The sequence below is a fragment of the Podarcis muralis genome, chromosome 11 (assembly GCF_964188315.1).
Source record: "Podarcis muralis chromosome 11, rPodMur119.hap1.1, whole genome shotgun sequence".
In the NCBI taxonomy this organism is placed as follows: domain Eukaryota; kingdom Metazoa; phylum Chordata; class Lepidosauria; order Squamata; family Lacertidae; genus Podarcis; species Podarcis muralis.
The window spans coordinates 1,686,524-1,702,292 of NC_135665.1; the positions used below are offsets into that span (position 1 = coordinate 1,686,524).

Genomic DNA, 15,769 nt, shown 5'->3' on the forward strand with positions numbered 1-15,769 from the left:
TCTTTTGACTAGTGAACCTCAACCTGTAATGCAAAGTCCCCTTCAAATAGCGGGCTATGCGCTTCAGAGCTTTCCAATCCTGAACAGTAGGATTGTTGGCATGTCTGCTAAACAGGTTAGTGCTTACAGCTGTGTCAGGTCTTGAACATCTAGCAATGAAATTCAGCTTGCCTAGAATGCATCTGTACAGTGTGGTGTCAGAAAATGCTTCAGCAGTACTATCTACCTGGTAACCTGCCACCATCGGTGTATCTGCTGGGTTTGCATCAACCAAATTCAGCCTGGTTAATACATCAGCAATTTTCTGTGTTTGGTGTACCAGAAAATTACCTGCTTGGTCCTTCTCCACCTGCAGAGGAAGATAGTTGGATACCTTACCAAGATCCTTCATGTCAAAGTGCTCCTTCAGCTGAGCTAGGGTGCTTTGGTACAAAGCCTGATTCTTCCAAAACAGAAGATCATCAACAAAACATAAACAATACAGTTTGTTTTGCCCCTCCTCCTTGACAAACACACATGGCTCAGCCTTGCCTTGGTGAAAATCTAGGGAAAGCAATGTCTCAGTGAGTTTTGTGTTCCAACACCTGGCCCTCTGCTTGAGACCATATAGGGATTTCTGTAGTTTACAGACCATTCCCTTCTGTATCTGCACTCCATCGGGTGGAAGCATATACAGTTCCTCCCCCAAAACCCTGTACAAAAAAGCTGTGTTCACATCATGATGAGAAATGTGCAGTTTCTCCTCTGCAGCAATCTTGAGCATTAGCCTAATGCTCTCATACTTGACGGTGGGTGAGTAGGTCTCGTGGTAATCCTGTCCTGGTATCTGTGAAAAACCATACCATACCAGGTGACCGACGTGAAGTTCCAGCCCCACCTGGCGGTGGCGGTCGGCCTGGGCCTTGTATGCCTCCTTGGCCTGGCACAGTTGCTCCATCAATAGTTGTTGTTGATACTGGAGCTCCTGAAGCCACTCTGTCACTGCAGGGGCCGCGGATGCCGGCAGCACATCCGGGAACAATCCGGGATCTTCTTCCTTTCAAAATATGTTTAGGCTGCCTTTTGGGTACAACTAAATATTAAAGGCAGCTCACAAAAATATAAACATAATTAAAGCAAAATACAAGGTGAGGAAAACGCTTAGTGCAATCATAGGTTTTCTACTCAAAAGTAAATTGCATTGTGTTCAAAGGGATTTATTCAACTGCCAGCTTAAGGATAGTAAACAAGGAACAAGGCTCCATCAGGCCACAACTACTGAGAAGAGCATCTCTACATTTCTTCTTATAGTCCTATATGAGCCTTATAAGCTTATACCAAGTGAGACCAGTGGTTCATCTAGTCTAGCATTATGTGGTCTGATGGATACAAAACCTCCAGCATCTCAGCCCTTCCTGCATGGACAGCTTGTGCTCTACCACTAAGCTGAAGGCCCTTCACAAGCACTGGAAGAAAGTGATCTTCTAAAGACAGTGCATTTTGGAGTACACAGGGCTGAGAAGTTTCTCATTAGTTGATTCAGTTTAAAGGAAACATAATAATGTTTTAGAAAATAGTAGTAGTAGTATTTTATTAGCTAAATACTGATTGTAGATGGAGAAGCGGCATTGGCATAGGTACCAAATTCTTGCCTATTTTGTGTGAGATCTTGTGCGCTCCATAAGATCTCAAACGATTTTGGCTAGCGGAGGAGGTGGCAGGGCTCCCACAGGGGCTGCCACCTTCAGGGCTTCTGCCACCTGAGGGAGCTGCCTCAGCCTGCCTAACGGCTGAGCTGACGCTCCAAAGATGGTATAATATGGTACAGTGGTGCCTCGCAAGACGAAATTAATTCGTTCCGCAAGTTTTTTCTTCTTGCGAGTTTTTCGTCTTGCGAAGCACGGTTTCCCATAGGAATGCATTGAAGCAAGGGGCGGAAGGGAGAAGATCGCTCCAAAGATGGTATAATATGGTACAGTGGTGCCTCGCAAGACGAAATTAATTCGTTCCGCAAGTTTTTTCTTCTTGCGAGTTTTTCGTCTTGCGAAGCACGGTTTCCCATAGGAATGCATTGAAGCAAGGGGCGGAAGGGAGAAGATCGCTTCTCCCCGTTGCCGCCCCTTGGTTCAAAAGGGGTCCGGGGACAGAGGGGAAGGCCCGTGCGCCTTCCCCTCTGTCCCCGGAGATTGCAGGGCTGGCAACGGGGAGAAGCGATCTTCTCCCCGCCGCCCCTTGCTTCAAAAGAGGTCCAGGGACAGCGGGGAAGACGCGCTGCGCTTCCCCGCTATCCCCGGAACTTGCGGGGCAAGCATCGTTTTGCGAAGCAAGCCCATAGGGAAATGCGTCTTGCGAAGCGGCTAAGAAAACGAAAAACTCCTTCGTCTAGCGAGTTTTTTGTCTCCCGAGGCGTTCGTCTTGCGGGGTACCACTGTATAAGAAGACTGTAGCAATTGTTTAGAAAATCATTTAATGTTTGTAATATATTTGCCTGATCAAGCAGAAACGCATGAAAGCCTTAAAAGTAGAACACTAGTCAGTGCAAAATGTGGGATTAGGAAAGAATTACTCAAGATCCTAATGCACATACAGTGGTACCTTGGTTTACGAACTTAATTCGTTCCGGAGGTCCGTTCTTAACCCAAAACTGTTCTTAACCTGAGGCATTCTTTTGCTAATGGGGCCTCCCGCTGCCACCGCACGATTTCCACTCGCATCCCAGAGCAAAGTTCACTACCAGGAGCACCTACTTCCAGGTTAGCGGAGCTCATTACCCAAAGCGTTTGTAAGGAGGACGGTACGTGACCCGAGGTTCTACTGCATTGCTTCTAGTACACAGCATGCAGAAATCACATATAAAGCACTGGTTTCAGTAATTCAATGTATGCTGATTCATTGTTTTATACTCTTGTAAAGGAAAACACACACACTCATGAACCTGGATGTCCTCTTAAAAATATCATCCATCTGCCTGATTTAATCTACGTACTTATTTTCTGGCAAGGTTTTGGTGGTTCTTTTTTCTCTTGGCTTGTATGCTGTGCTGGTGAAGCTCCCTAATGAAAATACAAAACACTACTTTGGAGATAGCTTCAAAGAGCCACAAAGCCTCTGACATTGAATCCACATCAAAATTAGAAATTGCAACAATGCTCCTAGAATAAATATACTCTGCATGAGCTGCATGCAGCTGTGAGGAGCCTCCATATCAACATCTTTAAATATTATAAGATGACATTCGAGCTTAGAAGACTCCAGGGGAAGGAAATCATTTAATAGGGGACAGTGAGCCAAGAACCAAATTCAGTCTCAATCCTCATTTAACCAAGCTTTATGTATGTGTAACTGTAGCCCTAATCATGTGTTGCTGTGTGTAGGGCAGTCACAGGTAGGGATGGGAAGATCTGTCAATTTCGATTCTCTCCTTTTCTCACTATTCTAATTTTAAATCTATTTCTCTACATTTCTGTAGCAACCTGCATTTTTTATTTTTAAGATCCTCATAAAAATTCACCAGCATTTTAGTATGAATTTCTCCTAATAAATACATTTTTGCATGCAGCTTTGACTAATTTTTGCAATTTCTTCCAATATATTCATTTTACATGTTGTTTTTCACTAATATATTACTTTTATGCACAGTGCCCAGCAACATACACATTTTGTCAACATTGGTGGGAGAACATCATCACAAAATTCAGATAAGTGTGAATTTTGACAGATATTTTGATTTGCATATTGTTTCAGAAAGTATGAATTTGATAAGATTCATTTTTCAATGTGAACTCAATTGAATTTCCTCCCCATCACAAACAGAAGACATTTGCCTCTTCGGTTATCTATGCTAATCATTTAGATGAGGGCAGGGGCAGAAGTGCGGTCCTGTTCCTCCTTCTAATTAGTAGTAGTAGTAGTATACTGTCCTTCATCATAAGATCACAGGGCATCCAAAACATAAAAGAACAAAATGAGAACATAAAATGCAAAATAAAACATGAACAAGAACAAACCAATAATCCCTCCCCCACAAACACATTTTAAAAGACATACAGTAGAATGTTAATCAGTCAAAAGCCTGGGAAAAGAGGAATGTTTTTGCCTGGCACCTAAAGATCTGTACCAAAGGCACCCTAGGGAGAGCATTCCACAAGGGGGGGACACCGCAGAAATGGCCCCTTCTCACGTTGCTGTCCTCCAGACCTTTTGCAGAGGAGGCACATGAAGAAGGGCCTCGGATGATTGCAGGGTCCGGGTAGGTTCACATGGGGAGAGGCATTGAAATTGAGCAGAGAGTGGATTTCATGCTCTTTATTCAGCTCATAGTGGTGAGGAGGAATGAAAGTCCCTTCAAAGTATCTGCTTTATATACATTATTTACACAATAGGCTGCGCGTGATTGGCTAATTCCGGAATTCTCCTGTAGGCCAATCAGGTTGTGGATTCATTTCCATCTGGAGCCGGATTGGGTGGCTCCTGCAGACCAATCATACTGCTGCATTGTTCTAGGACCAATCAGACTGCTGCATTCTGAATCCTATTGTTCTAGGGCCAATTAGATTGCTGCATTCTGAATCCTATTGTTCTAGGACCAATCAGACTGCTGCATTTTGGATCCTATTCAACTCAGTACATAACAGGCATCCTTGAGGTATTGCAGTCCTGAGCCATTTAAGGCTTTATAAGTCAAAATTCCAGATAATCCCACTCAGCAGTTTCATGTAGATGTTAAACAGCCTAGGGGATAAAATTGAACCCAGAGGAAGCCCACATTGAAGGCTCCACAGTAGTTAATTAGATTTTCTGAATCCAGGGAGGGGTTTTCATGGAATAGTTTTACCACTGCTTCCTTCAAGCAGACAGGAACCACCCCCTCTCATAAAGAGGCACTCATCACCTCCCTGGCCCAGCCTGCTGTCTTTTGACATCCAAGAGGTCGTCCAGGCTGATCCACGCCCCTTGGCTGCAAATATGCATGGGGGGGGGGGGGTGCGTGCTGCCAAACTGGGTCTTTGACCCAGGTGAAATAAAGTCTAGTTTCACCCCTGTATACCGCGGCTGACAGAAGAATCCTGCTCATTTTCAGAAAAGCGCGCTGGCAGATCACCAAAAGAAACAGCCAAGATGCGCCCCCCACCCCCACCCCGGCCAGAGTGAAGGCATCTTGCAGTGAAGTTTTATCCCCCCCCCCCTTATCTACAGCTGAGCTTGTGGTTCTCATCCTGACCTTATGAATGTTTTTGCTAAACTGCAGAAGGGAGAAAGAAAGGGGATTTTTGTTTCCCTTGGAGCTTTGCAGATCTCTTGGTATAACACTCTGTGTAATTAGTTTCATTCTGTTTTTGCTGCAAATTGCAATAAGGGAGAAGCAAGCTGGGAACTTCTCTCCTGTTTCATGTTGTGACGGTCAGGCTTGAGCTGGATATTTTTAATAATGATGGTGGATTTGCTTTCCTTCCTTTGATTTTTAAAAAAAATTCTATCACCTTCCCTGAGCTCTTCAAAGTGTAAACGTTCTGTAAAATATGAATCTAACATTCTCCTGTCTGAATGTTCCTTTTTTTTGTTATTTGTCTTTAATACTTTCATGCCAATGGTATGTATGCTTACAGACACACACACACACACACACACACACACACACACATTCATTAAGGGGGCACAACAATTCTTTTTGGCATCATGGTATCACAGCACAGCACTCATATGTACAGTCATTTAAAAGCAAAACCCACCAACAACTTAATTTTAAGAATGTTTTTAAACATGACAGAGAGAGGGAAGCTGGAGCATGGGCTAAACTAGGATTGCCATACATCCAGGTTTTCCCAGACATGCCTTCTTTTTGGGAGTCAGCATGCCCATCTGGGCAGATTTTTGCATTTTAAGTGACGTGTCTGGGCTTGGGGTATGTATGTATGTATTTTTATTACTACTACTATTGCTGCTGCTGCATAATTTATTAGTGGTATTTTTATGTGTACACTATATGTTGTGCTTGAAATTTGTTTTTGTTTTGCATGTAAAAGGAGAGGTAGTAGAATGGGAACAGTTTTTGTGACGACAGAACATCTCAAGTTGTGTCTGCAGCTTATATCACTTGAATGTCCTTCCCAACCGCAGATTAAGCGTGTTAAAGTGATGCCCCAATGCTGATGGTGGGTTTTTGTGATGATGAAAAACATGCATTGCAGGCTAAACTTTCAAAACTGCACATAGAATAAGGTTGTATTTTAGCATCTAATGTTAAAAAAAGGTAAAGGACCTGCGCGGTTCTATTAACTGATGATATTGCAGTACATTTCTGTACTGATAAATGTATTTCCAATTCAGCAATTTGAACGGATATGCTCCTGGTCTGCCCCACAGAGAGCCTCAAGGTCCATAAATAGCAACACCCTAGAGGTCCCGGGCCCTAAGGAAGTTAGCCTCAACCAGAGCCAGGGCCTTTTCAACACTGGCTCCGGCCTGGTGGAACGCTCTGCCTCCTGAGACCAGGGACCTGCAGGATCTGATTTCTTTCCGCAGGGCCTGTAAGACAGAGTTGTTCCACCTGGCCTTTGGCTTGGAGCCAATTTGATTCCCTCCCCCTCTTTCTTTTCCTTTCTCCTCCTGTGATGAGGCTGCATTTTAATATTTAAATGTTTCAATATTTTAATGTTGTATTTTAATCTTGTTTTTAAGTTGTATTCATTCAACTTGTTTTTATTATTGCTTGTTAGCCACCCTGAGCCCAGCCTTGGCTGGGGAGGGCGGGGTATAAATAAAAATTATTATAATTATTATTATTATTACTTATATCTTTTTCTTTCTTTTTTTTTTAGAAAATCAAAACTCAGATTCACTGGGAGGTTTATTTTTACAGCTTCTACTGACTCCCAGTACATTGCCAGATGTATATACAGAGTCAAATGATCATAAGAGTTGGAAGGGGTCTTCAAAACAGTCTAGCCCCACCTGTGCTGCATGCAGAAAGTCCAGAGCTATAACATCACACCCACACCAGCCTCTGCTTGAAGCCCTTGAGTGAGAAAGGACAGGGGGGCAGTCAAGCGTGTGAGCCTAATTAGGCCCGACGGGAGTCTTAAATTTGACTTCATAATGTCACTTCGTTTTTTGGTTTTTTCCCCCGTGCGCTGCTCTGGTTCGTCAGAAGCGGCTTAGTCAAGTGGGCCACATGACCCAGAAGCTGTCTGCGGACAAACACCGGCTCCCTCGGCTTGGAAATGATATGAGCGCTGCAACCCCAGAGTCATCCGCGTCTGGACCTAACGGTCAGGGGTACCTTTACCTTTAATGTCACTTCAGATGAAAGACAGATAAAGGTGCAGCCTTCACTTTGAAGTGTGTTTCCAGACAGTTTCAAAAGAAACCACTTGGAAACTCACTTCAAAGGCATCATCAGCTGATATAATTATGATGTCAGGTGACTGATATGGGAGGGAAGAGAGCCCTGTTCAGGGAAGATTTTAATATGTAACGCTGTATTGTTTTTAACACTGATTGGGAGCCGCCCAGAGTGGCTGGGGAAACTCAGCCAGATGGGCGGGGTATAAATAATAAATTTATTATTATTATTATTATTATTATTATTATTATTATTATTATTATTATTATTATTTTAGTAGCAGAGTTAGCATAATGGCAAGTGCTCCGAGCAAATTAAAACTTGCTTAGATTCACACCTGCCCTCATCCAGATGTTTCTCATAAAAATACCTAGGCTAGAATAAATCATAGACACTTAGCTTTGCAAATAAGTTATGATTTTACTCACAGTTTTAGGAGTTACAGCAAACAAGTCTCCTCCTGCTGGCAGTAAAATAAATAAGAAAAAAGTTTTTCAAAATAATTTGGTTTCCTTATAAAAAGGACCATGTAATTTTTTGGTTAGCAAAGACGTAGACTGTAAAAATCTCATTTTAGAGAGATTTTCCATTCACTTGGTTTTTCCATATGGTGGAAACCATGAAGCAACTTCAGCATGTTCCAGGATGCAGCAAAGGGGTGAGCAAAGGCTTCTGGGGGCCTGTTAAACTCCACCCACTTGAGCTAAGATCTCAGGTTAACCCTTTCACGCACACAAGTGTGAGTCAGTAATTGTATATCACAACAACTGACAAGTGGGTGGCCCCAGGCCCGTGCAGAAATTGTCTGAGGCCCAGGGTAGGAGTCAATGGTTGGCTGAGAAGCACAGAGTGTTCTCCTGGCCAGCTTTACTCTCTGAGGCTGGGGCAAATGTGTCTGGCTGCCCCACTCTTTGCATGGGCTTTGGGGGCCCTGTCCCCCTGTCAAGCATGGTTTGCAGGGCTTGTGGAAATAAGGAGCTTGGGCCACTGGGCTGAAAGGGCCCCCCAACCCTGCTCTAGATGTTTGCCTGCATTGCTGAACTGCTCTTTCTGCCAATACGTTTCTCTTCATGTTCCACGGAGATCTACTCCTGTTAATTAAGCCTATTAGATCTCATCCTGCCCTCTGAGGTACGTGAGAACAAGTGTTCTCTATTTAAATAGTAACAGTGATGTGGGCCTCGCTTGTTGAGAAGTCAGTGTTGATTTCCCTGCTTTTCTTAGCAGCTCATGTAAAACTGATGACCTTGCAATTCTATGTGAATAGAAAGAAAAACTTTTCATTTTTACTCAGCTTGAGACACCAGTTTTGTTCTTGTGTTGAAATTTTGAAAACATGCAAACATCAAGGCCAATAAAAATGTTCGTGGAACTCCTTAGGAAGAACCAAGTTTGTAATTCATGCAAAAGTAGCCTGACTATCCATTTGGATAGTAGCTTAAAGCTGAAAGCATGAGTGGAAGGGGGTGAGGATAAAGACATCACAAAGGTTTTGCAGGCAATAGGAAAATTTACTGTTGTGTTTATGTCGTTGGGCTAGTTACCAGAAACACAAGAGCCAAAGCCATTTCTACTAACCCCTTAGCAACAGCCATTGCTTTAAAAAAACCACAAACTGATCACAAGAGGTAAACAGAAAGTGACTTCATCAAGCGAGGGGAAAAACTGATGATCAAGATGCATGTTTTCTGACTACTAAGGCCAAGTATAAATCACACAGGAAAAGGTCTACTTTGTATTTTGACAGAATGATGTAACTTTTTGATGTGGTTGTTCTTGCGCTTGGCAACTGACATAATTAATCTTTTCCTCTTCTGTACCTTATCATTGGCTGTCGATGACAGCCATGTTTCTTCTATTTCAAGGAAGCCACAGACTAGTCATTTTCCTGATGGCTTAAGTCTGTTTTCTATTCATCTCAAGCAAAAGAAACCCAGAAATTCTGGGTGCAAAGGCTAGTGCTTAAAGATCTGGGGATTTTTCCTGTTTTCCCATCCTATGGGCGGGCCACAGTTTTCAAGAAATGTTGAAGCCAACTGACATTGCAAACCACAGGTCCAAATATAGAGTTGATTTTAGTCTCAATAAAAATAGCTAGAGGAAGCAGGCTGGTCTAGCAGCTAGCCATTTTTTTAATTATTATTATTTTAAAAGTTAGAATAGCCATACCCAAAATGCTTGCTACTCAATGTTAAATTCTCAGTGTTATTCTAGACATCATGTGTTGGAATCTCTAGCATGTCTTCTTGGAAAATGAACAGAAGGAGCATTTGGTTGAAACTCTTAAGGGTCAAGTCACACATCATACTGCAGCTACCTGTTAGTTCCATGGGCGATTCTTTGCTGTGCAACAGGAAAAAAGCTAAGTGCTTAACCCTTCTCCTACCAGACAAAGCTGAGTGCTTAGCCTCCCCCCAAAAAAACTCCCCATACGCTTTTACCCATGCTGGTGTTCTGGATTTCTGTATACCATATAAATGTGAAACTGGAACCATAGGAGATGGGAGGAAGAAACAGCCTGGGGGGTGGCAAGATGTTGTCATATTGTTACACATAGGGACACGGGTGGCGTTGTGGTCTAAACCACCGAGCCTCTTAGGCTTGCCGATCAGAAGGTCGGCTGTTTGAATCCCCACGACGGGGTGAGCTCCCATTGCTCAATCTCTGCTCCTGCCAACCTAGCAGTTCGAAAGCACGTCAAAGTGCAAGTAGATAAATAGGTACCGCTCCGGCAGGAAGGTAAATGGCGTTTCTGTGCGCTGCTCTGGTTTTGCCAGAAGTGGCTTAGTCATGCTGGCCGCATGACCGAGAAAAACTGTCTGCGGACAAACATCAGCTCCCTCGTCCTGTAAAGCAAGATGAGCACCGCAACCCCAGAGTAGTCTGCGACTGGACTTAACAGTGTCAGGCATCCTTTATCTTTACCTTTTTATAGTGTAATGTGCATTTTGGCCCTAACAGGACTATTCCACAGCAATCACCAGGCAATCACCTTTAAGGTCTTCTACTACGAATCAGAGTTCTCTGGCAGGGCTCCTCTGTAATAATTTTAAACCTGTGTGGCTGGCAGAAAATAACAGATGCAACAGATTTAGCTTTCCCTGTACACACTTCCCTAGACATAAACCCCATTGAACTTAGCGGGACTTATTCTGAGTAGCTCTGTGTTGTGTTGCACTATTTGCATGGTTAAATAAGAGCATATCATATATTTGGGCAAAACAAGGGGAAGCTAGGGTCAATAAGTACATTGGAAAAGGGATAGGAATATTTTAGAAAATGTTGACATGCCAAATAAAGGACAATTGATGAAATCCCTGTCCTTTGTTGTTGTAGTATTCTTGTAGGCATGATTGCAATAGAATGGTTTCCTTGATGCACAAAGGGTGTATAAAAAGTTCAGAAGGCTGTAATCCAATACATACACACACAGACACACAAAATGGTGTGAGCCGTGTTGGATGCAGTGGGACTTTCTTCCAATCAATCAAGTGTGCATAGAATTAGGCTGCACATAACTTATACACAAGTAGCTGATATCACTGCTATTGTTCATGTGGCAGTGATTTCAGTCACAATATGAAATCTTTCTGATTATATACATACTTATTTTCCTAATTGTTGATTCAGGATTATCAGCCTGACTCAAGACTCTTTTACATGAGCCATTAATCACAGGATATTGATTAGATGTGCATGTTTGCTTTCTCGTTTTCATGCTGTTGATTATGCAGTGGGGGTAAGTTAAGAGCTCTAACTCTCCAGAGGTTTTTACCCTGCTTCCCACTTACTTAACTTTAGTCTTTGATCAAGGTGACAAACATTTAGACATACTGCACACTGGAATGAGCTAGCAAAGCGATTTTATGGTAAGTCGCTGTAGGAAGCTCTGAGTCAATGAGCAACTCATATCCATATAGGCTGAATAGTCATTCACACATTCAGCACATTTACCAGAGTAGTTCATCTGCAACACAATTATACTTTGAATATGCACAGGTCAAGCTGTAATGGTGTGGCATTAGCGACTACTAGGAGCTTTGCTGTTAGAATAAAGCCATTCCTGGAATCTCTTTCCAGTTAAAACTGGAAACTGTGTTAAAGTCAATAAAGATTTTTCTAGCTTCTCCTTAGTTCTGTCTCCCTACCATTCTTGGCTATTCCCTCCTCTGGACCAGTCATGAGGGAGGAGAGGCCACATTTGCTGAAATCTGGTCATACTTAGTTAAACATTAGGTCTTCCTAGGTAAAGGTAAAGGGACCCCTGACCATTAGGTCCGGTCGTGACCGACTCTGGGGTTGCAGTGCTCATCTTGCTTTATTGGCCAAGGGAGCCGGTGTACAGCTTCCGGGTCATGTGGCCAGCAGGACTAAGCCGCTTCTGGCGAACCAGAGCAGTGCACGGAAACGCCATTTACCTTCCCGCCAGAGCGGTACCTATTTATCTACTTGCACTTTGATGTGCTTTTGAACTGCTAGGTTGGCAGGAGCTGGGACCGAACAACGGGAGCTCACCCCGTCGCGGGGATTCGAACCACCAACCTTCTGATCGGCAAGCCCTAGGCTCTGTGCTTTAACACACAGCGCCACCCGCATCCCTTAGGTCTTCCCACCTCAAGGTTAAATCATGGTAATATAAAATTTTATGTTTGGATGATGTGGATAATTCTTGTCTTCTTCTTCTTTGGCGATCACTCGTAGCCGAGTAAGATTGTCTTCCATAAACACGGTTTTAACAATGCGTAAGTGACTGTGGAGGCCAATTCTGGACCCACACGTCTTTCCACAGTGGGGACATTGGTTTCCGGGTGGGAGTTGATCACAGTGTGGATTTGCCAAGCGTGCCTTTCTCTTAACATGTTTCTCCCTTGAGTCCTGAATTTGAGTGTCTTCAAAGCCCATACACCTTTGGTAAAGGCTGTTCTCCAACTGGAGCGCTCGCAGGCCAGTGTTTCCCAGTTGTCGGTGTTTATACTACTTTTTTTAAAGAGTTGCCTTGCGACAGTCTTTAAACCTCTTTTGTTGACCACCAGCATTACGCTTTCCATTTTTAAGTTCAGAATAGAGTAGCTACTTTGGAAGACGATCATCAGGCATCCGCACAACATGACCAGTCCAACAAAGTTGATGTTGAAGAATCATTGCTTCAGCACTGGTGATCTTTGCTTCTTCCAGTACACTGATATTAGTTCACCTGTCTTCCCAAGTGATGTGTAAAATTTTTCGGAGACACCGTTGATGGAATCTTTCAAGGAGCTGGAGATGGCGTTTATAAATGGTCCATGGTTCACAAGCATATAGTAAGGTAGGTAGTACAGTAGCTTTGTAAACAAGCATTTTGGTTTCCCTGTGAATGTCCCGGTCCTCAAACACTTCACTTGGGAGAAAGCTGCACTCGCAGAGCTCGGGCGATGCTGGATTTCGGCATCAATGTTGGCCCTTGTGGAAAGATAACTGCCTAGGTAGGAGAAGTGATCAACAATTTCCAACGTTACACCACTGAGTTGGATTTGGGGCACTTTCAAGCACTTTGTGTGGAAACTTACCCAGTGCCAAATATTGTCATTAGGTACAGAATCAGTTCTCCCAAGAACATTCTTTGGCAAATGTGTGTGTTTGTCAGTGATTTTGCAATTGATATGATCACTGTTAAATCAGAGTTCTCTTTCCTCCTCTAATAATGACAATAGCTGGGTCATTATTGTGTTAATCATTATATGAGAGCAAAACCTTTTGGAGTGTTCTTTAACTACGTTTCCCTCAAATCTCCTAGAATGATCCTTTAGAATGATGTATTATTTAATAATCAAAAAAGCATTCTCTGTGTGTTGAAGGTGCTTGTCAGCTGGGGTCCTGTTCTGTCTAAGGCTGGCTTTCTTTTGCTCCTGATTTTGCAAGCCAGCCTAGAGGTGCACAGTAGTGGCTTAATGATGTAGCTGGTTGAGTTACCAAAAAATCAGAAAAATGCAATGTGCTGCTCTTCTGTGATACACAGAAATCAACATGTGATTTTTTTCACATAATAGAGAGGAAAGTATTACTTGCTGGCATTTCCACACCAAGTGACTGTTTAAGACGCACCTAGATTTATCACTTGAAAAGCTGGCAACCCACAGACTGTTCCTCAGGCCTCTGCTATATTGTATAATAGGACTGTGGCACAGGCTCTCAATGCAGCAAAACACAAATATATCCAAAATAAAGTGTCTCTTGTTTCCCTTCCTTAGCCCCATTAAAAATGATCATGTGATACTGAAGAAATACACTGGTGTCTCTTGAAGAAACTCTTATCCTGAAGAATGCTGTGTAAATAAATAACAGTCATAGAGAGTGTAATCTATATCCTGATTTATTTGTTTATTTTAAACTGTGGAGCTGTAATCTCTTTACAGTGAAATGACGTAATGGATAATAATTCTGCCCCTGTTATGCTATGGCCAGAAACTCAGGATAAGCTTAAATCCTTTGGAATCTCTTCTTGCAATCTGAGGAAAGACGGGGCAGAAAAGCAGGTGCTAACAAGTAATCTCAGGAGGCTGGCATGTCATTCAGGGGACAACAGCCCAGCAGGCAGGTGCTCTCTAATAAGGCATCTAGACAACAGCTGGGAAAGTGATATACTGTATTTTATGGAATTATATGAATGGATCAGCTGCAGCTGTGTTAACTGACAGTTATAAGCTCCCCAACAGTAGCCATGTTCAAATTATAGTTGTTGGTTGTAGCTCTAATTTAACCCAATAATAAATAATAATAATAAATTTTATTTATATCCCGCCCTCCCCAGCCGAAGCAGGGCTCAGGGCGGCTAACAACAATAAAAACAGTACAACAGTACAACACAACACTCTAAAATCATTCATTATAAAATTAATTCAAAACAAACCACTGGCAACCATTGGGCCAGAGCTCCACGAAGATTGCCGAGGGAGGGAGTCAGGCTGTGCCCTGGCCAAAGGCCTGGTGGAAGAGCTCTGTCTTGCAGGCCCTGCGGAAAGATGTCAAGTCCTGCAGGGCCCTGGTCTCTTGTGACAGAGCGTTCCACCAGATCGGAGCCACAGCCGAAAAAGCCCAGGCTCTAGCTGAGGCCAGCCTAACCTCTCTGTGGCCTGGGACCTTCAAGATGTTTTTATTTGAAGACCGCAAGTTTCTCTGTGGGACATACCAGGAGAGGTGGTCCCGTAGGTACGAGGGCCCTAGGCCGTATAGGGCTTTGAAGGTTAAAACCAGCACCTTAAACCTGATCCTGTACTCCACCGGGAGCCAGTGCAGCTGGTATATTACCGGGTGAATGTGATCTCGCAGCGAAGACCCCATAAGGAGTCTTGCTGAAGCATTCTGCACCCGCTGGAGTTTCTGGGTCAGTCTCAAGGGCAGCCCCACATAGAGCGAGTTACAATAATCCAGTCTGGAGGTGGATCACAGTGGCTAGGTCAGGACGAGAGAGATAAGGAGCCAACTGCTTAGCTTGGCGGAGATGAAAAAATGCTGCCTTTGTTATAGCTGCAATCTGCGCCTCCATGGAAAGGGAGGTGTCGAAGATTACACCCAAACTCTTTTTTTTTTTTTTTTTTTAAATTTTTTTTAATTTTATTAGAAAGTATTTGCATTACAGATCATACATCACATACTTATATACATACAGTTAAAAAGTCAAAATAACAGAAAATAAGAAAAAAGAAAAACACTCCGAAAAACAAGAAAAAAGGGAAAAAGAAGGAAAAGGAAAAGAAAAGATAAAAGCAATAAGAAGCGTACTTCCGCTCAGCTTGGTCTAGGATTACATAACCGTAATATAGTCTCTGCAGTAGAATTTACATCGATATTTTTCAACGACGGTGTTAAATATCTTCTGCTGTTATGTTACTAATGTTACTAATACCCATGTTATTCTCCATGTAAATAAAAAAGTTCTTCCATTCATCCTTAAGTATCGTAGTATTATTTTGCCTTAATTTCTGTGTTAATCTCGCTAATTCTATGTATTGATATAATTTCACTTGCCACTCCCCGGTTGTAGGCATATCAGGGGTTTTCCATTTTTGAGCAATTAATATCCTCGCAGCAGCTATCGCATATTGGAAAAAGGTTTCATCTGATTTTTTTATTTCCTCACCAGTCATACCTAAAAGAAACAACTCAGGTGTTTTGTGAAAGTTGTATTTTAAGATTTTTTTCAGTTCGTCATAAATCTTTCCCCAAAATTCCTTCACTGCCTCGCAGGTCCACCAGATATGGAAAAAAGTCCCAATCTTCCCCTTGCATCTCCAGCAGCTATTATCAGCGGTTTTATACATCTTTCCAAGCTTTGCTGGGGTCAAGTACCAGCGATACATCATTTTTTCTAGGTTTTCTCGGAGGGTTGCACACGCTGTAAATTTCATTCCCTTCCTCCAGAGTGTCTGCCATTTATTATAATCAATATTGTATCCCAGGTCACTATCCCAC

At 42.8% G+C, this 15,769-nt stretch overlaps 1 protein-coding gene across 1 annotated transcript in view; it reads left to right on the forward strand.

Annotated features, from left to right (window-relative positions):
* The first annotated feature begins 11,834 nt into the window (after nucleotides 1–11,834).
* LOC114588254 (uncharacterized) overlaps nucleotides 11,835–15,769 on the forward strand; it is a 35,056-nt gene continuing 31,121 nt past the window's right edge. The window contains exon 1 of the mRNA XM_077935941.1: nucleotides 11,835–12,626. The gene's annotated coding sequence lies outside the window, so the exon portion shown is untranslated. The remainder of the gene's footprint in view (nucleotides 12,627–15,769) is intronic.